At 43.7% G+C, this 27,732-nt stretch overlaps 1 protein-coding gene across 1 annotated transcript in view; it reads left to right on the plus strand.

Annotated features, from left to right (window-relative positions):
• Positions 1-27,732, plus strand: part of IFT43 (intraflagellar transport 43) — a 103,872-nt gene that overhangs the window by 16,755 nt on the left and 59,385 nt on the right. The window lies entirely within an intron of this gene.

Consider the following 27,732-nt stretch of genomic DNA (forward strand, 5'->3'; position numbering starts at 1 on the left):
TGGGTCTCACTCTACTGTAATATTGGAATTTGGTTTGACTCCTTGAAGGAGTAGACTACTGACTTATGTTAAGAGATTTTCTTTTTCTTTTTTTTTTTTTGTACATGAAAAATTTCATGGTAATAATACTTTTGTTGTAATGAAAATTGACTTAATATTTCAAGCAAAGTTCCCAGAGCAGACTTCTGAGAATCTTTGAGTGTACTTAGCATTCTGGTAGGAAAAAATAAATTGAGAAGTAAAGAAATGGGTTCTGTTCAGTTGCTCAGTCATGTCCAACTCTTTGCAACCCCATGGACCACAGCATGCCAGGCTTCCCTGTCCATTACCAACTCCTGGAGCTTGCTCAAACTTAAGCCACTATAAACTCTCCTGGGCTGAGTCATTTGCCTCATGACTGGTCTCTCCTTTTAGGGTGAAAGGATGAAATGGTTAGATGGCATCAGCGACTCAATGGACATGAGTTTGAGTAAACTCTGGGAGTTGGTGATGGACAGGGAGGCCTAGTGTGCTGCAGTCCATGAGGTCGCAAAGTCAGACACGTCTTAGCAACTGAACTGAACTTTCTTGTTCTCCTGTAGGTCAGCTGCGGTGGTCTTATAAAATGTACATAATTCATTTCATACTCAGAGCCATTTCAAGGACACCCATTGCCCTCAGGGCGAACAATCCCAAATGCTTTGCCCCTTTGTGATTTGGGCCTTCCTGTGTCTCTACCCCCATCTCACACCTGCTTCCTTGTGGCAGTCACAGGGAGTCTTTACTTTGCTCTATGATTCTAGTTCCCTAGAGTACTGTAATTCCATAGGATAGAATTCTCTGGCATACTTATCTAGACTCTTTGCTGGGCTGACTCAAACCATTTGGTGGTGTTTGCGGGGTTCCAAAGAGCTCCAATACCGTAGTCCTTCATGTCTCAGAGAAGAATTCAGCAAGAGCAAAGTGGTGGATAATAAGTAATTCATTAGGCTAGGACACTTGAGAGACTTACAAGCGGGCTGGTGAGAGGATGCTGTGCCCTGAGAACCGTACTGGGCTACAATTCAGTCAAACAAAAAGTGGGGAGAGGGAAAAGAACGTCTTTGTCATTCCTGAGTAGGTGTCCTGCTTCCCTTATCAGCTCCTCCTCCAGGTCGAGCAGGGGGCTTTGTTGGCCCCTACACAGTCAAGCAGGGTCCACAAAGTGCTGTTTTTCATGTTTGCAGAGAGCATGTCCTAGGGATCATCAACTCACTGAGCTTACTGGGCAGAATGTGGGTTTCATGCCATTGTTTTATTGTTTTGGAGCATGTCCCGTGCTTCGGCTGCACGGTTTTGTGCTTAAGCAAACCTGTTCTTCTGAGTCATCATTAACTTGCTGGGGTCTCCTGTTTTTTTTGCCTTTTTTTTTTTTAATTTACAATCTCCTAGTGGGATTAACTAATCACTTACATTGTCCCTCCACTCTGTCCCTATCAACTCCAAGGTCTTCAAAGGGTTCAGCTTGAATATCCTCTTATTTAAATGAGAATATTCTTATTTAAATTAGCGCCCTGTATTGTACTCTCTCATAGTACTTTATTTTTTTTAGTTTCCTACATTTCCTCTATCACCTCACCTGCAGCTTGTCACTGTATGTCTTTGGCATTGTTCAGGTGCGTCTCCCTCACTACCTGCTCTTTCCAGGAGTTCCTGTTCTGCTCCCATGAGCTGCACCTTGTAGGTCCCCAGTCCAGTGAATGGGGCCCAGGTGTGTGTGGGGGGGTGATGCGTTCAGTTCAGGGATAAAGTTAGTTTGAGGGGCCTGTGAGACCACTAGCTGGAGGTCAGTCAGGAGGCTTTGACTATGGGACCTGTGCTTTGGACTGGGCTCCGAGCTGGAGCCAAAGGTTTGGGAGTCGTTGCTATTAAGGTGGTAAATGAGAACCCAACTCTAGTTAAAGGAGAGTCAGTAGAACCCGAGGAACACCCACATTTAAGCCACACATAGCCAAAGAAAAGCTCACAAGAGGAGACCGAGGAGGATGGCCAGAGGGGAGAGGGCAACAGCAGGTCCCTTTGGCGTCCAGAACCAAGATAAGAGAGAGGGTCAAGGACTCAGGGGTCAAGAGCGATTCATGCCCTTAAGAGGGTCCAGGAAGACCAGACCCTCCCTCTGGAGCAGGATCTATTTGATTGAGCAACTGAGACTTCCCTGTACTCACAGGGAAGCAGTCAGAGAGGGGCGGCGTGCACCTGATGCAGTCCCACACGCCCCACACCAGGTAGGTTCTCAAATATTGTTGAAAGAATTGCATGAATAATTATGACACTCCCCATCTCCTTCCCAGATCTTTTTTCTCCTTTTCTTCTGTTATTGAGCATTCCTCTGCTTCTCCCTTTTTCCCTCTTCTTTCTCTTTTTCCTGTCTCTTCCTGTTTTTCATTCTTTACCAGTGATAACAGAGAACTCCATCCCCTATACCACCGCCTTTTGCCCATCCATTCTTACATATTTTTATTGATGTATTTATAAGAGCACTTTATCCTTTCATTCATTTATTCACTTATTATTTGTACATTTCATATACACTTTCCAATGCAAAAATGAGTATGATAACTCCATATCTAGTTATATAGACCACAAACTTTTGTTCAGTTGCTCAGTTGTGTCTGACTCTTTGCAACCTCGTGGACTGTAGCACACCAGACTTCCTTGTCCTTCACTATCTCCCAGATTTTGCTCAAACTCATGTCCATTGAGTTGATGATGCCATCCAACCATTTCATCCTCTGTCACCCCCTTCTCCTACCCTCAGTCTTTCCCAGCATCAGGGTCTTTTCCAGTGAGTCAACTCTTTACATCACATGGCCAAAGTACTAGAGCTTCAGCATCAATCCTTCCAATGAATATTCAGGGTTGCTTTCCTTTAGGATTGACTGGTTTGATCTCCTTGTGGTCCAAGGGACTCTCAAGAGTCTTCTCCAACACCACAGTTCAGAAGCATCAGTTCTTCGGCGCTCGGCTTTCTTTATGGTCCAACTCTCACATCCATACATGACTACTGGAAAAACCATAGCTTTGACTATATGGATCTTTGTCAGCAAAGTGATATATCTGCTTTTTAATATACTGTCTAGGTTTGTCATAGCTTTTCTTCCAAGGAGCAAGTGTCTTTTAATTTCATGGCTGCAGTCACCATCTGCAGTGATTTTGGAACTCAAGAAAATAAAGTCTCTCACTGTTTCCATTGTTTCCCCATCTATTTGTGATGAAGTGATGGGACTGGATGCCATGATCTTAGTTTTCTGAATGTTGAGCTTTAAGCCAACTTTTTCACTCTCCTCTTTCACCTTCATCAAGAGGCTCTTTAGTTCCTCTTTGCTTTGTGCCATTAGGGAGGTGTCATCTGAATATCTGAGCTTATTGATATTTCTCCCTGCAATCTTGATTCTAGCTTGAGCCTCATCCAGTCTGGTATTTTGCATGATGTACTGTGCATAGAAATTAAGAAAACAAGTGACAATATGCAGCCTTGACGTACTCCTTTCCCAATTTTGAACCAGTTTGTTGTTCCATGTCCAGTTTTAACTTGCTTCTTGACCTGCATACAGATTTCTCAGAAGACAGGTAAGGTGGTCTGGTATTCCCATTTCTTTAAGAAAAGTCTATATACTTGGCTGTGATCCACATAGTCCAAGGCTTTAATGTGATCAATGAAACAGAAGTAGATGTTTTTCTGGACATCCCTTGCTTTTTCTATGATCCAATGGATGTTTGCAATTTGATCTCTGGTTTTTCTGCAGACAAAAGAATTATAACATAGTTAAGTGGCATCAGTGGGAGCATGGAAGGAGCAACTGACCTTGCCTGGGACTTAGGAAAGGTGTCCCGAAGGAGGTGACCTGGGAGGTGGGTTGCAGTAAATGAGGAGAGATTTTTCCAGTGAGAAAGAAGGGCAGCAGAAAAAGCTATACCAAGACCCGTATCTCTCAGGGGCCTGGTGTTTCCAACACACAGCGAACAACTCAGTGTCTTAGGAATGAAGGCCTGGCATTCCAAGTGGAGGGGTTTGGTTTATTTTGTATGTTGTGGGGATTCCACAAAGATTTTTAAAGCAGGAAATGATGTTGCTGACTTCGTTTTCTAGGAAGGTGAGTCTGGCAGCTACGTGGAGGATAGTTTAGAGGGGGAGGGCTTGTTGGCAGGGAGTCTGGTGGGAGGGAGGCAGTTGGAGCATCTCCTCCTGAGATGATGAGCCATGAAGCAGGCAGGGTTCCCAAACTTCAGGCATTCCCAGACTGTTCTGGTAGTTTGGGTATTCACATACCACTAGCATGAGTGTTAACAATTTTCTTTAAATCAGCTCCCTGTTTATATTTAAAGACATTTATTTTTGAACGGAAAGTGCCGTTTGTGAAAGCTATATTTTTTTCCAATACATATTAAAATGCACACATGGCTGTGTGTTTCGTTGTTGTTTTTCGGCTATGCCAGGTCTTCACTGTGGTGCACAGGCTCTCTCTAGCTGCGGCACAGGCTTCCATAGTTGTACTGTGTGGACTCTAGTTGCAGTGTGTGAGCTTAGTTGCCCCCCCCAGCATGTAGGATCTTAGTTCCCTGACCAGGGATCGAACCCTCGTCCCCTACATTGGAAGGCCGATTCTTTACCACAGGACCACCAGGGAAGTTCCACACGTGGCAATTTTTAAGAGGCACGTCTGTGTACCACCCCCAGTCATCTTGCTTACACCATTGGCATGTGTACCCTACTCTGGGAAACAAAAATTAAAGACTGGCAGAGAGGTGAATAGGCCAGGACAGTGCTCAGAGGCATTTTTCAAGGAAGATGGGTAAGAGGTGGTAACAGATTGGCTGTTGGAGGTAGGAGGGGAAGGCAGGTCTTGTGTGGACTCCATGTGTAGCTGAGAAGGCTGAATGGATAATGATCTTTCTGAGACCGAGAATTTAAGTCTCAGCAGTAGGGGGAGCAAAAAGAGATGATTATTTTAATTTTGGGCCTGTTGAATGTGAATCACCTTCAGGATTTTCAAAGAGAGCTGCTGAGTAAACAGTTGAAAATTTGGTCTGGAGCTTAAGGGAGAAAGTTGGAAATGAGTGTTAATAGGTGTGGGAGTGACCAGCATATATTAATATCATACATTCTGGAGTCTCTAAGAGGAACATATAGAAAGAGCTTCTGATTCTTTTCTATGGCGCAGGGACCCTTCATTATTTCTAGGTGCAAATGTGTGATCTGAAGCTGAGAAGAGATACAATCAGATTTGCATTTTAGAAAGAGTACACTGACAATAATTGGTCAAGGACGGATCCAGGTTTTGTAGTCCTGAGACTTACACAATTTAGAGACGTTCTTTAAGAAATATAATTGAAAATTATGAATTCAAAATAGATATGAAAGTGAATACTTCCTTGTAGTGAGAATTCACAGCCAAGTTACTAGGCCTTGGATTTTCAGATTTCTTTCTTGGAGTTCTTATCAGGCAGTGTATCTGAAATGCTTGTGTAGATTTGGCTCCTGATTGAGAGCTTGCTTCTCATCTTCATCTGGAACTCTCTGGAACTCCTAGGGACCTGTGCATAGGTGGAGTATATAGATTAGAGAAAGGAGAGACTGGAGGCAGGGAGCCCAGGTGGGACCCATCTGAGAGAAGGCAGAGTTTGAGCTTCTGAAGCCTTTGTTTGCACGGTTGTGCCCGTCCCTCCAATACCCCCCAGCACAGTATTGACACAGTGAAGGCAGAGTGTTGGCTTGATCCAGGTTTGGGGCAGTTCTAGGGGACATGGAGGCCATGAACACCATCAGGACCATGGCAGTGAGCTGGGTTGATGGGGAAGGGAGAGAAACCAAGAAGGAAGTTCCTAGATCCAGAGGGAGGAGAAGGCTAGATATTTCACATTGGAGCAGTTTCAGGTGATAACGAATTTGGGAAAGTAGCAAGGTCATTGGCGTTTAAAGGGTCCAGGAACTGTGAAGCCAAGCATTAGATGTTGCTAATTAGATTGTTGCACATTAGATTGTTGCTAATTAGATGTTGCACATTAGATTGTTCATATGAGCATTGACTTTACATCTGAACATCAGTGGGGCTGGTTGTGGCCCAGGAACGCCCACATTTTTGCTCAGTGTGCTCTCAGGCAATTATTAGTGACAGGAATGAAGAAGGGAAGAGAAGTCATATAGTTGAACAATATGAGTTTCAAAGGAAATGTTCCGTAGTAATTTGAAAGAGCAATGGTCTAGAGGAACTTTGGGGAGTGAGATGGGAGGGTTATCTTGGGACCCTGAGGGGGTTTTGAAGAATGAGCTGGCCCTACCTGAAAGAGCTGCAAGAGTAATGAAGTCTATGGGGGAAAGCCAGGATTTAAGAGAGGCAAAGAGATGGAAAGTCTGGGCTGTGAATATGGAACGTCTGATCTGCTCGGGAACCATAGGATTGTGGTCGGAAAGCCTCATTGAAATCATTCGCTAGGCTAGATTTCTTCTCATTATGTAGCATGTCAATAATTACTGAAAAGGAGCAGGATGGTCGTAAAATATTCTTTTAATCATGATACTTTACAGGAAAAGGGTTCTGCCTAATGTTGAATGTCACTGGCGATAGACTGAAACATTTCTGGTCACATGCCTTTACCCAGTGTAATAGAGAATTATGTCACTGTATTTGGCTGATTGCTTTTATATTCCATTTTAATCTCTCCGTTGGCTTTTCAGGTATAGCTTTTTGAACTATTTTTTTAGTGGTTGCTCTAGGGATTAGACTATGCATCCTTATCACTGGCTAGATAGTATTATATCACTTCACATGAAATGCGAGACCCTTGTGACAGAATAAATCCATTTGTCCCTTTATTCTCTGTACTAGTAATGTCATACTTTAAAAAAATTGCGTACTTTATAAACCCCGCAATACAGTTGCCATTTCACACGGTTGCCACGTAGAGAAATTAAGAAAAAAAGGTAGTCTTTTATATTCACCCACATGGCCTTCCCAGGTGGCGCTAGCGGTAAAGAATCCAAGATGCTTTCCCTGGGTCGAGACGAATTCCCTGGGTCGAGAAGATCCCCTGGAGGAGGAAATAACGCCTCACTCCAGTATTCTTGCCTGGAAAATTCCATGAACAGAGGAGCCTGACAGACTACATAGTCCTTAGGGCTGCAAAGAGCTGGACTTGACTGAGTACCAGTATATATATAATAAATCCTTACCTTTATAATTGTTCTTCATTTCCTCCTGTAGATGCAGATTTCCATCTAAGTGTTGATACGACCAAAACCTTGGCTTTCTCTGCCCACCAAAGCTGAATAAAAAAATACAGAGACAGGGTTTGGAGGAAATAGAAAGATGGCTTTAATCCACAGCCGGTGGCGGGGAGAACACTGCAGGCTAGTGCCTCACGATCTGTGCCCCCCGCCCCCCACCGCCCTCCCCCTCCCCATAGGTAGGGCTCACAGTCTGGGCGAAGGGATAAGAGACAAAGAAGTAAGAATCTAACATTCTTCTTCTTGCCTTGCTGTAGAACAGCCGTAGCTGGCGTCAGGTTGCCCGGTAATTGGGTCTGGCAGTCCTGGAAATGGGTCCGTTTGTCTCCGGTTTATTCCCCTGCAGCCTCCTTTCTGAAACGCAAAGAGCTACAAGGGGTGGTCTGAAGAGAACCGGATGAAGGCACAGGATGTAATTAGCAGGAGTTAAAGGGTGCAGGGTGTAACTTACCTAGTCAGGTAGTTGTGAAGTAAACAAATTTGGTTACCAACTACAGATAAGAAATAGCTAGAGTAAAAATTTGGAGTGATGAGGCCTATTCGGTGTTCTTTTTATCTATGTTCTCAGGAAAGGGAAAGAAAAGAAAGAAAAACTGGTTCTTCTTTTTCCCTTTTCACTGCAACAGTGTCATTCTGTTTAGCCTGAAGAACTTCTCTTAGTACGGGTTTGCCAAGAACAACTTCTCTATTTGCTCTACTAAAAATATTTTTATCTTACCCTCATTTTTGAAGGATCTTTTCTATCAGTATGGAATTCTGAATTGAGAATTGTTTTTGCTTTCAACACTAAAGGTTGTCATTCCTTTGCCTTCATTGTTTCTGATGATTGTTCTCCATTATGTAACTCTTTTCTCCTCCCTCTGATTGTATTAAAGGCTTTCTTTTTATCTTTGGATTCCATAGTTTGACTTTGATGTGCCTAGGCGATTGGCTTTATATTTATTCTGCTTGAAATTTGCTGCAGTTTGTAGATTTAGTAAATCAGTATGTCTCACCAGGTTGGAGAATTTTAGACCGTTACTATTTCCAATATCTTTTCTGCCCCATTTCCTCTCTCCTTGCTGGGACTCCAGTTGCCTGTTTGTTAAACTGCTTGCTATTGTCCCATAGGTTTGTCCTGTGTTTTTTGTCCCTGAAGCATGGTTTATTTTCCTCTTTCCTTTATCTTTTTGTTTTTCAAATTGGGTATTTTCTGTCAATCTGTCTTCAAGTTCACTGATTATTTCTTCTGCTGTCTCCAATTTGAACTTTTCATGTCAGATACTGAACTTTTAAATTCCACATTTCCATTTTTTTTTTTTCCATAGCTTCTGTTTCTTTATTAGATTTCCCATTCGTTCATTCATTAAAGCATCTTTTAAATCCTTGAACATATTTATTATAATAGCTGTTTTAAAACCATTGTCTGTTAATTCCAGTATCTGGGTCATCTTGGGGTCAGTTTTTATTGTTTTTACTTTTGGCTATAGGTCATGTTTTCATGTTTCTTCACATGTCAAGTAGTTTTTTTGGTATGCAGGATGTCGTGGATAATAAAGCCTAGAAACTCTGGGTTATGTTATCTTTCTTTGGAAAGTTTTGATTTTTGTTTGAGCAGGCAGTTTAATTATTTGCAGATCACCTTGAATTTATGAAGACTGGTTTTAGTCTGTGCTAGGTCAGGTCTATTTTGGTTTTGGCCTTAATCCCAGAGCAAATACCATAGACCCAGGACATAGAGTTTACTCCTAAGGTGTGGTTTTTCTGGAGTATCAGTGGAAAACCCCGAGGTGTGTACCAAATACCTTTAACTTGAAACTCGTATTCCAATCTCTGTCTTGCCTACAGGCTGCAGCAGCTGAAATATTACCTTCATTCATTTTTTTAAAAGCCCTACTGCAATTGCTTTTCACCAAGTTTCTTGGAGTCTTCTCCATGGATGTGTAGTTCAGGTATTGACTAAAGGATTTTAGGGGAGTTCATATGCAGATTTGGGGCTCCCTCCTTCCCAGGATTTCTCCTGGTCTATTTTTAGTGACTCTGGCAGCCCCAAATTTGTCCTCAAACCAATAAAACTACATCTTTCTGCTTGAATTCTAGGTGCTCAGTCACTGCCCAGACTGGAGAGTGCACTTTCAAAGGGAAAGTCCATTTAAACACGGATTTTTTTTTTTTTTTACCCAGTGCAGTTCTTGTCTTTCAAGGGTCAGATCCCTTCCAGTTTCCCCTACAGCTTTTGTTTGCCCTCCAGGACCTTCAAATAGTTGTTTCATATATTTTGTCCAGAGTTTATATTTGATATCTATGTGAAGGTTAGTTGAACACAAACTGCTCCTGCATTATTGGATCCAGAAGCTGCAAATTGCTTTGAGATTGCTTCAGAAAACACTGTGGTTGTTTTTGAGTGGTACTGTTGGCAAGAAAAGAATGAGAGTGGTTGTTGAAGAAACAGATTGTGTCTGTTTTCTCTTGAGATAACTGACATGGGCATTCAGGTATGTTAGCTATTGGGACAGGAAGTATTCTGGTATCAGTGGTGAATTGGTAGTGATGATCAGAAACATTGGTAGAAAAGAGGCCCAGAGACCTGGGATTCCGTCACCTGGATGGAAGCGCTCATCCTTGCATGTTCTGTCCTGAGCACTCTGAAAAGTCAGTCTGGAAGGGACTCTGGAGTTATAGATCCAGAGAACAGGAGATGTTTGTCTGAGGGGAGAGAGCCAGGCAAGGAAATAAATAGGCGAGGGAGATTAAAAGCTACCAACTTCCAGCTGCAAAATACATGAGTCGTGGGGATGAAATGTACAGCGTGAGGAGTATAGTCAATAACCATAAGACCTTTGTATGATGACAGATGATAACTAGACTCATTGTGATGATCATTTTGAAATGTATACAAATATCAAATCACTATGTTGTGTAACAGGAACTAACATAGGTCAGTTTATACTTCAAAAACAAACTGTTAGAAATGGAGATTAGATTTGTGATTACCAGAGGTGGGAGTGGGAGAGGGAGTTGGAAAAAGGCAATCAAAAGGTACAAACGTCCAGTTATAAGATAAATAAGTACTAGGGATTTAACATGAAAAGTGCAAGTGAAAGTTGCTCAGTCATGTCTGACTCTTTGCAACCCCATGGACTATACAGTCTATGGAATTCTCTAGGCCAGAATACTGGAGTGGGTAGCCTTTCCCTTCTCCAGGGTATCTTCCCAATCCAGGGATCGAACCCAGGTCTCCCACATTGCAGGCAGATTCTTTACCAGCTGAGCCACCGGGGAAGCCCAAGAATACTGGAGTGGGTAGCCTATCCCTTCTCCAGCAGATCTTCCTGACCCAGGAATCAAACTGGGGTCTCCTGCATTGCAGGTGGATTCTTTACCAACTGAGCTATCACATAGAACATGATAAATATAATGAACAGTGCTATATGTTACATATGAAAGTTGTTAAGCAAGTAAATCCTGAGAGCTGTCATCACAGGAAGAAAATTTCTATTTCTTTAATTGTGTATCTGTATGAGATGACAGATATTCATTAAACTTGCAGCGATAATCACTCCATGATATATGAAAATCAGATCATTATTCTGTACACCTTCAACTTATATGGTGCTGTGCATCAGTTAAATCTCAACAAAACTGGAAGGAAAAAAAAGCAAGGCCTCTAGAGTTGGAGAGGTTGACAGGATGCTATATCAAGGGCAGGGGTTCTTCATGTAAAGCCTCAAACCAAGTAGGAAGATTTATGGGGTAAGTGAACCCAGGCCGTGCCTTTTGCGTCAGGCTGCTGTCATCTGGGAGCAGTCAAACAGATGGCTTTCAGCCTTTCTTGTGAGAGAAAGGGTGGGAAGGGAGCCTGAGAAGTCATCCTCGGGCTTGGCCTGAAAAGCTGAAGAAGAGAAAGAGTATAGGACTCCTTAACACTGGTCTATAGGAGGACTTTTTTTTTTTCCCTAAAATGAGCAAACCAAGAACAATGTAGCATGTTTTTCATAAACTGAATTTATTCAGCTTAAAGGATTATTATTTATTCTGGTTTATGTCCTTCCTAATTTGGGGAGCTTGAAAAGCTCCCTTCTTTAATGAAATAGTGGTGAGATGAAATGGTGTGTGTGTGTGTTTTAAGATTCTCAACAAAATTAAAAACTGTAAACTCAGTGACATCTCTCAGTCTTGTCCGACTCTTTGTGACCCCATGGACTATAGCCTACCAGGCTCCTCCGTCCATGGGATTTTCCAGTCAGGAATAATGGAGTGGGCTACCATTTCCTTCTCCAGGGGATCTTCCCAACCCAGGGATCCAACCCCGGGTCTCCTGCATTGCAGACAGGCGCTTTACCATCTGAGCCACCAGGTACCACCAACCATATCTGCCCCCGCTTGCCCCCCCTCCCCAAATAAAATTTGTCATTTGAAGTATTGGCTGTCCATGAAATCTAAAAGTTTAGGAAACACAGTCCTAGAAGGTTACAACAACTTTTTAGGATTGCCAGAGTCACTTGCCATGTCGCGGGGCTGGGGGTTGTAGGGCTAACTTGCCAGCCATGACCTTGCACTCACCCAGATTATCTCCTCCTCTCACCTGCGGGACCACAGCAGGATAAAGAACTGTAAGGCGAGGTCTGTGATGTCTGTGGTCCCAAGGTACTGAATGGAGTAGGGGCTGCAGACGGGCATTCCTCTCTGCCTCTCACAGTAAGGGGAATATTCCCAACTATCCCAGCATACCCTACCATAAGAAGATCCAAGCCTCGTATCTCAGTGCTCATCCTCAAACTGCCCACTTCCGACGACTCACGGGTTAACACTTGCTCCTCGGTCCCCCCAACTTCTTTTCCATCATCGCCCTTGAGGGGTCATGAGAGATCAGGTTTCCTAAAGCAGAGAGGTTACCATTTCCTCCTCTGCTCTCCACTTGTTCCAGGTCATCCCAGTCTGGATTTCGTTGAGGGAGCGAGTCTGGATGGTGCTTATCCAGAGTCACGGGTGCTGGGAGGGGTCGCTTCCTGGAGGGCTGGGCACTTCCACCCACAACGCTGTGCATCCTTCCGGTTACATACATGCCGGATGGGTTTTAACAAACTGACAGGCGTTAAGGGAATGACACAGACATACAGGTCTTGATTTATGATAAAAGTTAAAAGGAATGTTTATTCTGGCTGAACGGAAGAAAGTCTGGGGGAAACAAGGGCGTTTCTTGACAAGTGTATGGAAGGCACAGACCTGAGAAAGCTGATTTCGAATGACCAGAAGGGGTATAATTGAGATTAAGAGTATGCCACCCAAATTAGGAACATCCAGGATGAATTTCAAGAACGATTTGCGGGCTGAAATCTGTTCTCTTTGGATCAGCCTCTCCAACAAATGGCTGGCGGCCCTGTTGCATGAGTCATTTGAAGTGGGCAGTTTGATGACTGTATTGAGATATGGGATTTGGGCCTTTTTACGATAGGGCGTGTGGGAATATTGGGGGAAGTATGACACCACGAGAGTCATCGCCAGACACTGTGGTTGTCTGAACATCGCACGGATCTCCCAGTGCACAGAGGAACTGTGGCTTCCTCCTCTTGGTTCAGGCAACTTTAAAGCATTTCTCTCTGTTCAGAGAAAGTGGACTAAAGTAGGAGTTGGATCCCTGGCGTGAACTTGTGCACGGCAGTCCCAAATAAGAGACGCTACTGTGTTTACCTCCCTCAGACTCCCCGTTGTCTCAATCCTGGGCATTAATGAAGTGTCTTTTGTTCGTTTGTTTGTTTCCTCCAAAGGCTGCATGTGTGCAGTCATGTCTGACTCTTTGTGACCCCATGGACTGTAGCCTGCCAGGCTCCAGTGTCCATAGGATTCTCCAGGCAAGAATACTGGAGTGGGTTGCCATTTCCTCCTCCAGGGGATCTTCCCAACATAGTGATTGAAGCCGTGTCTTCTGCATTGCAGGCAGATTTTTTACCATCTGAGCCACCCGGAAAGCCCCCAAAGATTGCATTTCATTGCTTTTATTTTTTTCTGATAAATAATATAGCATTTATGCCCAAGTTTGTCTCCCATGTTTACAACGGGTCCCTAGAAGAGCACAGACCGCTTTCGTTCTGTGCAGAGGAAAAAGAGACTTAGTGAAGTTGTGACTAGCCCAAGGCTTCCGTAGCTAGAAAGGATTCTAGAATCTGAGCCCAGGAGCACCCCTCCTTTCCCTCCTTTCTCACTCCTCCCTCCCCTCCCCCTTAACCTAACCCTTTCAAATTATAGCTTTGCCTCTTTATTTCTTTCTGCCAAACTCTTGTCTTCCACCTAGTCACTCATTCTTCAAAGCTACTGCTCTGTTGGGGGGTTTCCCAGGTGGTGCTAGTGGTAAAGAGCCCTCCTGCCGATGCAGGTTAGATGTAAGATGCGCCGGTTCAATCCCTGGATCAGGAAGATCCCCTGGAGAAGGGAATGGCAATCCACTGTAGTATTCTTGCCTAGAGAATCCCATGGACCGAGGAGCCTGATGGGCTACAGTTCATAGGATCGCAGAGTGGGACAGAACTGAAGCGACTTAGCATGGCACAGCACTGGACTTTGGTATGTGCAGGATATCTGTGATGGGCAGTAAAGAGACAGTTACTTTCTTGGTACAGAGATTTATATTGAATTCAGCCTTAATCAAGCTGAATGCAAGCTGTTGTATTTTATTTTGGGTTTTAATCCTGACTTTACTCTTAACGCTTCCCTCAGCTTGCCTCACTAAAGAGGTAAGGGTCAGACCAAGCCTCTTTGTCTTACTGAACATATTTGTATTATCAGTAGGTACAGATTTGGTTCCAAGACACCCCTCTTCCACTGATGGATATCCAGATCCACAGATGTCAAGTCCCATAGTCGGCCCTCCGTATCCATGGCTCCTCATCCATGGAATCAAGCAACCACGGATTGTGTTGCTCTGTATTTATTGAAAAAAAAAATCTGCAAATCAGTAGACCCACACAATTCAGACCAGTATAGTTCAACGGTCAACTGTACTTTGTGCCTGGAAGATATATGAAGGAGATGTTCCTTTTGGTTTAGACTTCCCAGGTCTTACCCTTGTCATTGATCTAGTCTCTCTTGTACTTGGGCACTTTGTTGCAGCCCAGACAAATTCTTTTCTGTAGCCGCTGTGTTCTTTCAAGCCTGTGCTAGCTGGCATGCACTGAGCATCTAGGGAGTCAGATACCATCTGGTTTAGTGCGAAGCTTTGGTGTCAAAAAGCAAATTGGATTTGAACCTTTGCTCCATTTTGTACCGCTCAAGTGATTTTAGGTGAGTTAATGTTATCTAAGCCTCAGTTTTCCTCTTGAGTAAATTTGTTATGAGGTGATGGACAGTTCAGTGGGTCACAGGGATTCTGCAAAGTAATCCTACTAGAGCTTTGGCATAGAGTAAACCCTCAGTAGGTGTTGGCCATCATTACAATTATTTGTTGTTCTGTTGCTCAGTCATATCCGACTCTTTGCGACCCCATGGACTGTAGCATGCAGGCTTCCCCGTCCTTCACTATCTTCTGAGCTTCCTCAAACTCATGTCCATTGAGTCAGTGATGCCATCCAACCGTCTCATCCTCTGTCACCCTCTTCTCCTGCCCTCAGTCTTTTCCAGCATCAGGGTCTTTTCCAATGAGTCTAACTCTTTGTGTCAGATGGCCAAAGTGTTAGAGCTTCTGCTTCAGCATCAGTCCTTCCAATGAGTACTCAGGGTTGATTTCCTTTAGGATTGACTAGTTTGATCTCCTTCCTGTCCAAATCAAATGATAATTATTAGCTATAGATTAACGTGTTGCTTCTCATTGCTTCGGTTGTCTCACCGCTGATGAAGTCTTTGTGCGTACGTAGTCTCGTTTCTCTCTGTAACCTTGTGTTCTTTGTTTTATGTCCCCTTCCGCTTAATACAAGTTCAAATTGATGGTAAACATTTCATGTCATCATTTACATCTTTTTGCCTAGATACCCTTTCCCCAAATTGAAAAATAACAATTTCACAGATTCAAAGAATCACAGAATTATAGAACTGGGGGGAATCACCTCTATTATGAATTAAAATCCAGGATCATGAAACTAGTTAGTGGCAGGGTCAGAAACAGAACCCAGATTAGAAGCAGTCTAGCCTAGTATACTTTCTACCACATTTTTGTTTCCTTAACCAAATTTCATGTATGCATGTATACACAATTAAAAGATGGTAGACTGAGGGGTGGGGGTAGGAGGCATGGGGAGGCACTTTTATTTATAAATGCATTCTCCCATCACATCTAGCCCTGGCAGGGATCTGACCTGATCTTTTGGGTGTAGAGTTATATTCTGGCCTTCAGGATGCTGATGTTAGGAGTTTCCAGCTCCAAAGTGGAGAAGGTCTCTGTTCCTATTTGGCACAGGTCTTCCTTGAGCAGATCTACCCATGAACAACCCTCATACTGGAACTCTCCTCCTCACCGCCTGCCTTTTTTCCCTTTTGTTAGCCTAAACTTCATGCATCCAGTTTTTCTGTTTTAGCTTTTACTTTTCATTAAAATTTGAAACATCTGGAAAAGTAGAAATGATAGTACCGTGGAAAACATACACCCACCACCTAGGTTCAGCTGTTTTCAACATTTTCCATATTGGAAAGGTATTAGCTATTTAAACCATATTATACCATATTAGGTATTTAAAAAATACCTAAAAATATGTATTTACACGTTTTACATGTAACTTTTTGCTGAACTATTTGAGAGCCACCATCATAAAATGCCACTTAAGTAATTTAAGTGCACAGCTCTGAGAAATAGGGACATTTTCCTCGAAATCCACAACTCCACACCTAACAATATTAGCAATTCCCTAGTGCCATCTATTACCCAGACCATGTTCATTTCCCCCACTTGTCTCCAAAACAATCTATTACAGTTAATTTTTTTCAAACTAGGGTCCAATCAAGAACCACTCCACTAAGTTTCTCTCTCTCTTAAGTCTCTTTTGTTTTGGAATAGTCTCCTATTTCACCCCCTCTTTTTAATGGTGTTGACTTTTTGAAGAGTTGGAGCCCCTTATTTTCCCTCGTGCTGGATTTTTCTGGTTCTTTCTTCCTTAGTGTCACTAAACTTCCTCCTGTCTGACCTGACCTGCAGCAAGCAGGTTAGAAGTAATCAGATTAGAAGGCTTAATTGCATTCCCAGTGAAGGCTCTGTGGCAACAGTTTTTTCTGGGTGGTACCATGTGCCTCTAGCGGCAGTACATTGGTCCTCACCATTCACAGGCTAAGTTTGATCCCTGAGTTATGACGCCAATAGATATCTCTTGTTAAGGAACATTTTTCTCCCTCGCACCTGGCACACACTTTGGGGTGATTCTTTGGCACCAGGAGAATGTACGATTCCCTGTTAATCAATTAGTTAGTGGCTTTAGCATCTCTTGGTGGTCAGGTTTCTGTCTCATGCTTAAAATAGATCTTGCATTTTGTTAGGTCCGTTACAGCCTGAAAGAACTACATTTCCTCATAAGGGTTCAGTTATAAGCTCGGATGGCCCATTACCTGCCATGACCTTAAACCCACGAGGGGAAAACTCAAGTCTGTGGTGAATTAGTTGTCAGACCCAGTGTGAGGCTAGAGGGAGAAATTGGCAGAGATGAAACTGTGGAGGACTTCCCTGGTGGTCCACTGGTTAAGACTTCACCTTCCAGCGCAGGAGGTGTGGGTTTGATCCCTGGTCCGGGCGCTAAGCTCCTACATGCCTTGTGGCCAAAAAACCAAAACATGAAACAGAAACCATATTGTAACAAGTTCAATAAAGACTTTTAAAATGGTCCACATCAAAAAAAATTTTTTTTAAAAGAGATGGAACTGTGCATGTGGACAGATTTGAAGAACACACACCGCCTCTACAGCGTATGCACATATTAATAAGGGTTAATCTTCTCTTTTATGAAGCACATAAGCTTTCCTGCATCTTTTCTCAGGTTGCTGGAGAAAGGAAAGGAAGTTTGTTTCTAGCTAGGGTTGAACATGGGAGGTGTATGGCCCCTAGAAGCTGGAAGATGGGAGATGTGAGGTGTGCAGTGGATCCTTGCTGAACAGAATGTCTTTTCTGTTGGGAATTCACGCATACGTTTGGACTGGCTTTTTTGAAATAGGATGCAGTTTGGAGTTTGGACTGCTTCGCACTGTGGGGTTTCTCCAGGACTTCTGAGAGTGTGTGAGAAGTTTCTAAACTCGAAAGGCTCCTTTTTTGGCACTGCAGTGTCTTTTCTGTTTCGGCATCTTAAGAATCTGGGGGAACCATATAAAGATCAGAAACAAGTCTAGCCCTCGAGGCTCCCTGTGACTTGGTAATTCCAGTTAGTTGAATCCTTGCCCATTCGGATGAGACCATATAAAGTGGCCGTTTCCTGAATTTCCTGCTCTCTGCCTCCTTTTTGTCGAAAGCTGGTATTTCAGGACCGCAACCACTGGTCACGTGCTTCCAACCCTTTACTCGCAGTCATTCCTGCGCCTGTTTATTTTTGGAGAGAGCACATTTTTGCTTCTCTCCAGGAGCTATGCGGGGTCCTGGCCCCTCCGTCCATCAGGCGGCAGCCCCGGCAGGCTGTGCCGCTTTCCCACACTCGAGATATGACTCCAGCTTTTAGGAGAGAACGCGAGGGATGTACTGCCTCAGGGCTACCGTCACCCACTCCTATTTTGTCCCTACTGGTGTTGCACATTTTAAGACTTTCTTTTTTTAAAAAAAAAAATAAGTTTGGGTAACATTACCTGGCACTAAATCTGCCAAAATTGGAAATCGTTTGCCCAGCAGATGTCTTGGGGCTGTGCCTCTGAATTTCAGAAGTGGAGCAATGTGAAGAATAAACCAGGGCTTTTGAATTCTAGGTCTGGGTCCTCTCTTCATTTTTAAGATCCATTTGAGCCCTATTCTGTCTCACCTATCCAGGGTTTTAGGTTTTTTTCCCCCTCTTTCCTAACACAGGGCTAGGAAACAGATTTCTCCCAGAGCCATGCTTCATACAGATTGGTAGTGTCTCCCCAAGTGCTTGGTCAAGGAGGATTGCGGTGTTTGTGGGCTCCATGAAAAAGGTCACCACTGTCTTAGACTGAGTTTCTAGTTTCAAGGATGGGGCAAGAGTCAATTCCTTTTTCTTTAAATGCCTAGGCCTTTGCACCGAGACCTCAGACACACACGATTTGAGAAATAATAAATTACACATTCATGTCTCCTCTTGTCTTACCCACACCTGGTGGGCAGGACCTCCCCTGGTCCGAATGGAGGGCTCTGTAATGAAGGGTGACGGTTTCTCAGAGCTCCCTGTGAGGACTGGGCTCTGACCGTGCGCTGGGGAGAGCATTCCAGCTCCCAGAGTGCCCCCAGCATCTTCTCTGTCACCGTGGCTGGGAGAACGTAGCAGTCCTGGCAGCTGATTCTAAAAGGAGCAACGGTAGCATCTCGGTTTAGAGTGTGTCCCGTGTTTCAAATTGTCCTGGAGAGACAGCTCAGGGCTCTTTCTGAAACAGTGCTAACAGGTGTCTCCATGACATCGTCATAGCTTTTACGGAGAGGAGCCAGGCTTTCAGGGGCTAGACTGTCTGCACAGAAGAACCCACCAGACCTTTTAAATCATACTGTGAAAAGCCAGTCATTGCTTACATTTTCAAACAGATCGTTTGCACCTGATTTTAAACTACTCCATTATGATCAAGTCGCATCAGCTTTCACTTCCAGCCAGCACTGTATATAACGGCTGCTGAGGACCTTGGCTCCCCACCAGGACGATGATCGGGGAGCAGCATCTGCTACAGCCCCTGTGTTATGTGCTGTCCTGGTAGCATGGCACCTTTTCGAGTTGCTTCTGGATTGCTTTTCCTTTTCATTTCTGCTCATCTCCCCAGTGCAGGGTAAGCCCCACTTACCCCGTAAAGCTTCTGTCAGTCTCCTCGTCCCCAGCACTGCCCATCTGCTACGGTTCTGTGTAGCCTTCAGGTCTGTCTTGCAAGCTTATGCGTGCTGCTCAGAGCACTGCCTGAATGATGCCCCAGGAGAGTGTGGCCCAGTAAAAACCACCCCTGCTGCTGCTGCTGCTAAGTCCCTTCAGTCGTGTCTGACTCTGTGCGACCCCATAGACAGCAGCCCACCAGGCTCCCCCATCCCTGGGATTCTCTAGGCAAGAACACTAGAGTGGGTTGCCATTTCCTTCTCCAATGCATGAAAGTGAGAAGTGAAAGTGAAGTCGCTCAGTCGTGTCCAACTCTTAGCGACCCCATGGACTGCAGCCTACCAGGCTCCTCCATCCATGGGATTTTCCAGGCAAGAGTACTGGAGTGGGGTGCCATTGCCTTCTCCAAAAAACCACCACAGGTGATGAGAAAACGGCAAAATTCAGTGGAACCGCCGCATGGCCGAGGGCTTCCTCCTCAGCTGCACCTTTGGACTCTGGATGAAGCATCTCCCTGGAAGGACGCCCCAGTTCCTCCATCCCTGATGCCTGCGTCCCCTCTCTAGCGTGGCCTTTGTAGTTTCAGATTAAGCCGGATGTCCACCACGTAGATTTCTCAAAGACCTGATACACCCTGAGTTCTGCGTCTTCCTGGCCTCACTGGACTGGGGTCTCATTTGAGAACAGGGATGACTTCTGCTTTCTCTAACTCACCTGGTGTGTGTAGGGCAGCACTCAGCTCTCCACAGAGGAGCAAAGTTGAATTCTGGGAAGGAGCCTTTATCACTGGATCATGTACGGATGTGAGGGTTGGACCATAAAGAAGGCTGAGCACCCAAAAATTGATGCTTTTGAACTGTGGTGCTGGAGAAGACTCTTGAGAGTTGGACAGCAAGGAGATCAAACCAGTCAATCTTAAACTCAGGGAAATCAACCCTGAATATTCACTGGAAGGACTGATGCTGAAGCTGAAGCTCTAGTACTTTGACCACCTGATGCAAAGAGCTGACTCACTGGAAAAGACCCTGATGCTGGGAAAGTTTGAGGGCAGGAGGAGAAGGGGACGACAGAGGATGAGATGGTTGGGTGGCATCACTGACTCAAAGGACATGAGTTTGAGCAAGCTTCAGGAGATAGTGAAGGATGGGGAAGCCTGGCGTGCTGTAGTCCATGGGGTCACAAAGAGTCAGACATGACTGAGTGACTAAACTGACTGCTGCTAAGTTGCTTCAGTCGTGTCCAACTCTGTGCGACCCCACAGTCGGAAGCCCACCAGGCTCTCCCGTCCCTGGGATTCTCCAGGCAAGAAGACAGGAGTGGGTTGCCATTTCCTCCTCCAATGCAGGAAAGTGAAAAGTGAAAGGGAAGTCCCTCAGTCGTGTCCGACTCTTAGCGACCCCATGTACTACAGCCTACCAGGCTCCTTCATCCATGGGATTTTCCAGGCAAGAGTACTGGAGTGGGGTGCCATTGCCTTCTTAGTAGAGGTTAATTACATTTGTCTCATGCAGATAGGGTATTTGTGGGTGGCCATAATAAGACTCATTAGGAAGATTTACAAAACAATGTTTTTTCTTACCCTTGGACTCAGGGTACTAAATCATGAGCTTAGGGATTCCCCATCAGAAAAGACAACCCCCCACTAAACACCCAAGCCCTACCTTGCAGAGAGCTGAGTTCTACCTACCCCCATCTCCCAGCCACTTCAGTGCTGTCTCCCAAGTGTAGCCAAGACTCCTGGTGGGGAGCAGGGAAGGCCGCTAAACCCTGCCCATTTGGTGTAGAGAAGGTCTTTGTAACTCTTAGTGATCTCGAGGAAAAGCAGCCTATGCAGTTTTTACAGCATTTTGTCAGCTCCTGAAGTCTTCAGTTATTAGTGCACAAGTCCCTTTGATTTGGGGACGAGGTGTTAAGGTCTTCTGGCTGTGGAGGAGTGACTTGGATGGTGGTCTTTCTGTTTGGAAGCTGCTGGGTTAGCAGTTGCCACGGTTTCAGAATGGAAAGATGAGAGGAACCGTGTCTTTGTGTGACCTCTGGACGGAAAGGATTCTCACTCATCCTCCCAATGGCTGTGACTTTCTGAGGTTTGTAGTTGAAGAGGATAAAGCAGATCATTTTGGGTTTGGGAATCTTGTGAAAGTGAAAGTCACTCAGTTGTGTCCGACTCTTTGCGACCCCAAGGACTGTACAGTCCATGGAATTCTCCAGGCCACAGTACTGCAGTGGGTAGCCTTTCCCTTCTCTAGGGGATCTTCCTAAGCCAGAGATCGAACCCTGGTCTCCCGCATCGCAGGCAGATTCTTTACCAGCTGAGTCACCAGGGAAGCCCTGGGAATGTTAGGGAACTTTATGAACCATATGATGGATTAATCATCAAAATGACAGCTCAGGCCAGGCTCAGAGGAATCTTGCCCCCAGATGGTGTGGTGTATTTTATTACACGTGGTCTAACCTTTCCTATATTGACATTAGTGATGCTGCTGCTGCTGCTAACAGTAAAGATCCAGCACTTACTATGTGCCAGGCCCTGCTCTGAGCACTTACCATGTAGTCACTCGTTTAATCCCTCAACAGGTTAGTGGTTTCTCAAGTGAGTGCATCTTGACCTCATTTGATATCACTTATACCCCTTTTCCCTGCTGCCTAGTCTCTCACAATCCTTCCCCAGTTTGGTGTCTGCATCTCCTGCCCCCTTGTCACCCACACCCCATGGCAGAAAATGGAGGCGGGGCTGTGACACACAGGTTGAGGAACCTTGGCGAGGCAGCAGGATCCCTCTCTTCTTGCAGGCTCTCGGTGGAAAAGCGCCGAGGCAGCAGGATCCCTCTCTTCTTGCAGGCTCTCGGTGGAAAAGCGCCAGGTAGATCTGGGCCTCTTGACCCTGTGGGCACCATGGATTTCACATGGGTTCCTCCTGTCCTTCCAACACCCGGAAGCCCCAGGGGCAGGCAGGGCGCCTGGGGAAGTGAAGCAGGCCTAGGGTTAGGCACAGGCACACCTGCGGTCTGCACGCTGATGCGGTAAAGAGATCCCACTTCCAACCAAGAAGTATATGCTCATTCCCGTTTTTGTCAAAACACTGGACACAGCTTTCATTTTCCCACTTCCTGTTGTCATAGGAACCGGAGGGAATGCTGTACTGGAAGAGAAACAGCAGCATGATCGCCATCGTAATAGATGTCCACTGGCACTTGACGGGGCAGGAAGGAGCCAGGCAGGGTGGGTGGGGACTGTGGCAAACCGGAACGCACATGTCCAGTCACCAGAGGGCGGCTGCTGCTCAGCCCCAGAGCCACTAGAGCGTCCAGTTTTCCGAGAGAAGTCGGAAACTGATGTTTTGTGTGGAAATCTTGCAGTTTTTAAAATAGTAATTTAAATTTAGAAACAGACAAAAGCCACTGTATGGCCAGACCAAACTTGTGGTTCCTAGTTTGTGACCTCCAAATTCATTAATGCCCCTTGTCACAAGATGGTCCTACCCTTAGGGTAAAGGAGAGTGGGATGTTATCTGCAAAAGCATAGGGAAGAAAGCTGTGAGCCAGATTGGTTTAAAACCTCCTGGAGGCACCTGATACGGTTCAGTTCCAATCTCTTTAACCTTTGCAAGCACAATAAGAGCTGACCAAGACAAGGTTCCCGATCTCTGCTTATACACAACTTTGGCTTGTGTCCATTTGGCTTTATTCTGATTCTAGCTGGTCCTTACAGTTCCAGCACTTGGTGCGGTCCGAGCAGCCTAACCTCTGAGCTTCAATTCCAGATTTCTGGGACCAAGAACTGGATTGTTTCTGACTGGGTCTGACTAGTGCATTGCTAGTTCACTCAGCTGTGTCTTAGGAAGGAGGGGTCTTGGGATGAAAGGCTTCTCCTTGGGACAGGTGAGTGTGGGTGGCAGAGACACCAAAAAAGGATGTGTGGACTGGGAATTGACGGTGGGATCTCTTCCTTCATCTTCTGTGGGTGCCCTGCTGAGAACCTAAGCACTAGTTCACTTTCTACTCCCACATTTTTGTCATTTCTGAGAGTACAAAGCGCCATTACCCAAGATTGTTTTCTCTAAAGTACTGCCTAGGTTTCTCGGGAGTTATGTCTTTTGGATGTAGGCTTTCCAAGTCTTGGCTTCTCCTCCATCAGGCCTTTCCAGCAGGTTCTTCCTCTCCCGACAGAAAGGCCCAGTCTCCCGATGGCGCTCATCCTTGGCAGGCTATGGGAGAACCAGGAAAGGGAGTGCATCTTGGTGTAAAATAAAAACATCAGAAGTTAAATGTATTTCAGCACATTGAAGGAATGTTTTCTTAAAAAGCTGCAAGTTAGTTGCAATGGTGAATGGGATTGTTTCCTTAATTTCTCTTTCTGTTTTCTCATTGTTAATGTATAGGAATGCTAGGGATTCCTATGTATGAATTTTGTATCCTGCAACTTAACTATATTCATTGATTAGCTCTAGTAATTTTCCGGTGATGTCCTTGGGGTTTTCTGTCTAGAGCATCATGTCATCTGCAAACAGTTTTACTTCTTTTCCAATCTGGATTCCTTTTATTTCTTTTTCTTCTCTGATTTCTGTGGCTAGGACTTCCAAAACTATGTTGAATAGTAGTGGTGAGAGTGGGCACCCTTGTCTTGTTTCTGATTTTAGAGGAATAGCTTTCAATTTTTGCCATTGAGGATAATGTTTGCTGTGGGTTTGTTGTATATAGCTTTTATTATGTTGAGGTATGTTCCTTCTATGCCTGCTTTCTGGAGAGTTTTTATCATAAATGGGTGTTGAATTTTGTCAAAGGCTTTCTCTGTATCTATTGAGATAATCATATGGATTTTATCTTTCAATTTGTTAATATGTTGTATCAGATTGATTGATTCGCACATATTGAAAAATCCTTGGATCCCTGGGATAAAGCCCACTTGGTCATGATGTATGATCTTTTTAATATATTGTGGATTCTGTTTGCTAGAATTTTGTTGAGGATTTCTGCATCTATGTTCATCAGTGATATTGGCCTGTAGTTTTCTTTTTTTGTGGCATCTTTGTCTGGTTTTGGGATTAGGGTGATGGTGGCCTCGTGGAATGAGTTTGGGAGTTTACCTTCCTCTGCAGTTTTCTGGAAGAGTTTGAGTTGGATAGGTGTTAGCTCTTGTCTAACTTTTTGGTAGAATTCAGCTGTGAAGCCCTCTGGTCCTGGGCCTTTGTTTGTTGGAAGATTTTTGATTACAGCTTCAATTTCCATGCTTGTGATGGATCTGTTAAGATTTTCTATTTCTTCCTGGTTCAGTTTTGAAAGGTTATCCTTTTCTAAGAATTTGTCCATTTCTTCCAAGTTGTCCATTTTATTGGCATATAGTTGCTCATAGTAGTCTCTTATGAGCTTTTGTATTTCTGTGATGTCTGTTGTGATTTCTCCATTTTCATTTCTAATTTTATTGATTTGATTCTTCTCTCTTTTTTTCTAGATGAGTCTGGCTAATGGTTTGTCTATTTTATTTATTTTCTCAAAGAACCAGCTTTTAGTTTTGTTGATTTTTGCTATAGTCTCCTTCAATGAAAAGAATAAAATACTTAGGAATCGATTTACCTAAAGAAACAAAAGGCCTATATATAAAAAACTATAAAATACTGATGAAAGAAATCAAAGATGACACAATTAGATGGAGAAATATACCATGTTCTTGGATTGGAAGAATCAATATAATGAAAATGAGTATACCACCCAAAGCAATCTATAGATTCAATGCAATCCCTATCAAGCTACCAATGGTATTTTTCACAGAACTAGAACAAATAATTTCACAATTTATATGGAAACACATAAAATCTTGACTATCCAAAGCAATCTTGAGAAAAAAGAATGGAACTGGAGGAATCAACCTGCCTGACTTTGGACTATACTACAAAGCTACAGTCATCAAGACAGTATACAGCACAAAGACAGAAATACAGATCAATGGAACAAAATATAAAGCCCAGAGATAAATCCACACACCTATGGATACCTTATCTTTGACAAAGGAGGCAAAAATATACAATGGAGAAAAGACCATCTCTTTAACAAGTGTTACTGGGAAAACTGGCCAACCACCTGTAAAAGAATGAAACTAGAACACTTTCTAATACCATACATAAAAAGAAACTCAAAATGGATTAAAGATCTAAATGTAAGACCAGAAACTATAAAACTCTTAGAGGAAAATATAGGCAGAACACTCTCTGACATAAATCATAGCAAGATCCTCTATGACCCACCTCCCAGAGTAATGGAAGTAAAAACAAAAATAAACAAATGGGACCTAATTAAACTTAAAAGCTTTTGCACAATGAAAGAAACTCTAAGGAAGGTGAAAAGGCAGCCATCAGAATGGGAGATAATAATAGCAAATGAAACTGACAAAGAATTAATCTCCAAAAATATGCAAGCAGCTCATGCAGCTCAATACCAGGAAAATAAATGATCCAATCAAAAATGGGCCAAAGAACTGAACAGACATTTCTCCAAAGACATACAGATGGTTAACAAACACATGAAAAGATGCTCAATGTCACTCATTGTCAGAGAAATGCAAATCAAAACCACAGTGAGGTACCATCTCATGCCAGTTAGAATGGCTGCCATCAAAAAGTCTACAAACAGTAAATGCTGGAGATGGTGTGGAGAAAAGGGAACCCTCTTACACTGGTGGTGGGAATGCACACTAGTACATCCACTATGGAGAACAGTGTAGAGATTCCTTAAAAAACTGGAAACAGAACTGCCATACGACCCAGCAATCCCACTGCTGGGCATACATACCAAGGAAAGCAGAATTGAAAGAGACACGTGTACCCCAATGTTCATTGCAGCACTGTTTACAATAGCTAGAGCATGAAAGCAAACTAGATGTCCATTAGCAGATGAGTGGATAAGAAAGCTGTGGTACATATACACAATGGAATATTAGTCAGCTATAAAAAAGAATGCATTTGAGTCCATTCTAATGAGGTACAGAGTGAAGTAAGTCAGAAAGAGAAACACCAATACAGTATATTAATGCATATATATGGAATTTAGAAAGACGGTAATGACAACCGTATATGCAAGACAGCAAAAGAGACACAGATGTAAAGAACAGACTTTTGGACCATGTGGGAGAAGGTGAGGGTGGGACAATATGAGAGAATAGCACTGAAACATGTATTTTACCATAATAAAATAGATGACCAGTGCAAGTTCAGTACACAAAGCAGGGCACAAAATACACGAAGCAGGGCACTCAAAGCTGGTGCTCTGGGACAACCCAGAGTGGTGGGGTGGGGAGGGAGGTGGGATGGGGGTTCAGGATGGGGGAGGACACATGTACACCCGTGGCTGATTCATGTCGAAGTATGGCAAAAACCACCACAATATTGTATACTAATTAGCCTCCAATTAAAATAAATAAATGAAAATTTTTTCCAAGCTGCAAGTTAGATTTTAAGCAACAAATTGAAAGGATATTGCAGTGATTTTAGCACCAGAGACTGCAGACTACATACTTCCCGCAAAATTTGGCCCACTTCTTGTTTCTGGAGAAGGAAATGGCAATCCACTCCAGTGTTCTTGCTGGGAAAATCCCATGGACAGGGGAGCCTAGCAGGCTACAGTCCATGGAGTCTCCAAAGGGTCGGACACAGAGCCTTTGCAACCCACAAAATCAAAAATATTTCCCACCTAGCCCTTTTAGAAAAAGTTTGTCAATCACCATTTTAGTCCACTTATCTAAAAATCTCCTCAGACTGAGAACAGCAGTTATGATTATGTGAGGTTCTTAGAAAACAGAAAATTGGTAACTCAGCAGTCCTAGATGAGTCCTGGGTCATTCAAAATAGGAAAGGCTTTTGCTCTTTTGTCCAGTGTATTTCAGTAGATTGGTCAATTCCCACCTTGGTATTTTTAGTTGAAATAATTAGACAAGAATTCCTGGACTTGGGTTTCTGAATGTATCTATTGCAAGTGAATGCTTCTTGCCCAAATAACTTAAGTAGATTTTTAACCCACCGATTGAGTTTTATATCTTTGAAGCAAGCCTGTCTCATACTTTTCTGTTTGTAAAAGTGGTATAAGTTGACTGGTAAAAAAAAAAAAAGAATTAGAAAATGTACACATAAGAAAAAAGAAAAATTGCCTTAATTCTATCACTGGATTTCCTCTCAATCATGTATGGTATTATGTATATGATTTTCTTTCACAAAGTCAGAAGCATGTACCTACTGTTTTGCAATATGTTTCAAAAAGTTAACATTTATATCATAATGTAACATTATATAACATTTATATCATTAACTCATATCATTATTCTTTTTAACAGTTTCTCATTATTGTATAGTATTTTCACGTGTGTATTTCGTGATTTACTTAATTCCTTGTCGATGTCCATTTTGATTGTTTCTGAGGGCTTCCCTGGTGGCTCAGACGGTAAAGAATCTGTCCACAATGCAGGAGACCTGGGTTCAATCCCTGGTCGGAAAGATCCCTTGGAGAAGGAAATAGCAACCCACTCCAATATTCTTGCCTGGAGAATCCCATGGGCAGAGGAACCTGGTGGGCTGCAGTCCATGGGGTCACAAAGAGTCAGAATGACTGAGCG

This window comes from Bos indicus, chromosome 10 (assembly GCF_029378745.1).
Source record: "Bos indicus isolate NIAB-ARS_2022 breed Sahiwal x Tharparkar chromosome 10, NIAB-ARS_B.indTharparkar_mat_pri_1.0, whole genome shotgun sequence".
NCBI lineage: Eukaryota > Metazoa > Chordata > Mammalia > Artiodactyla > Bovidae > Bos > Bos indicus.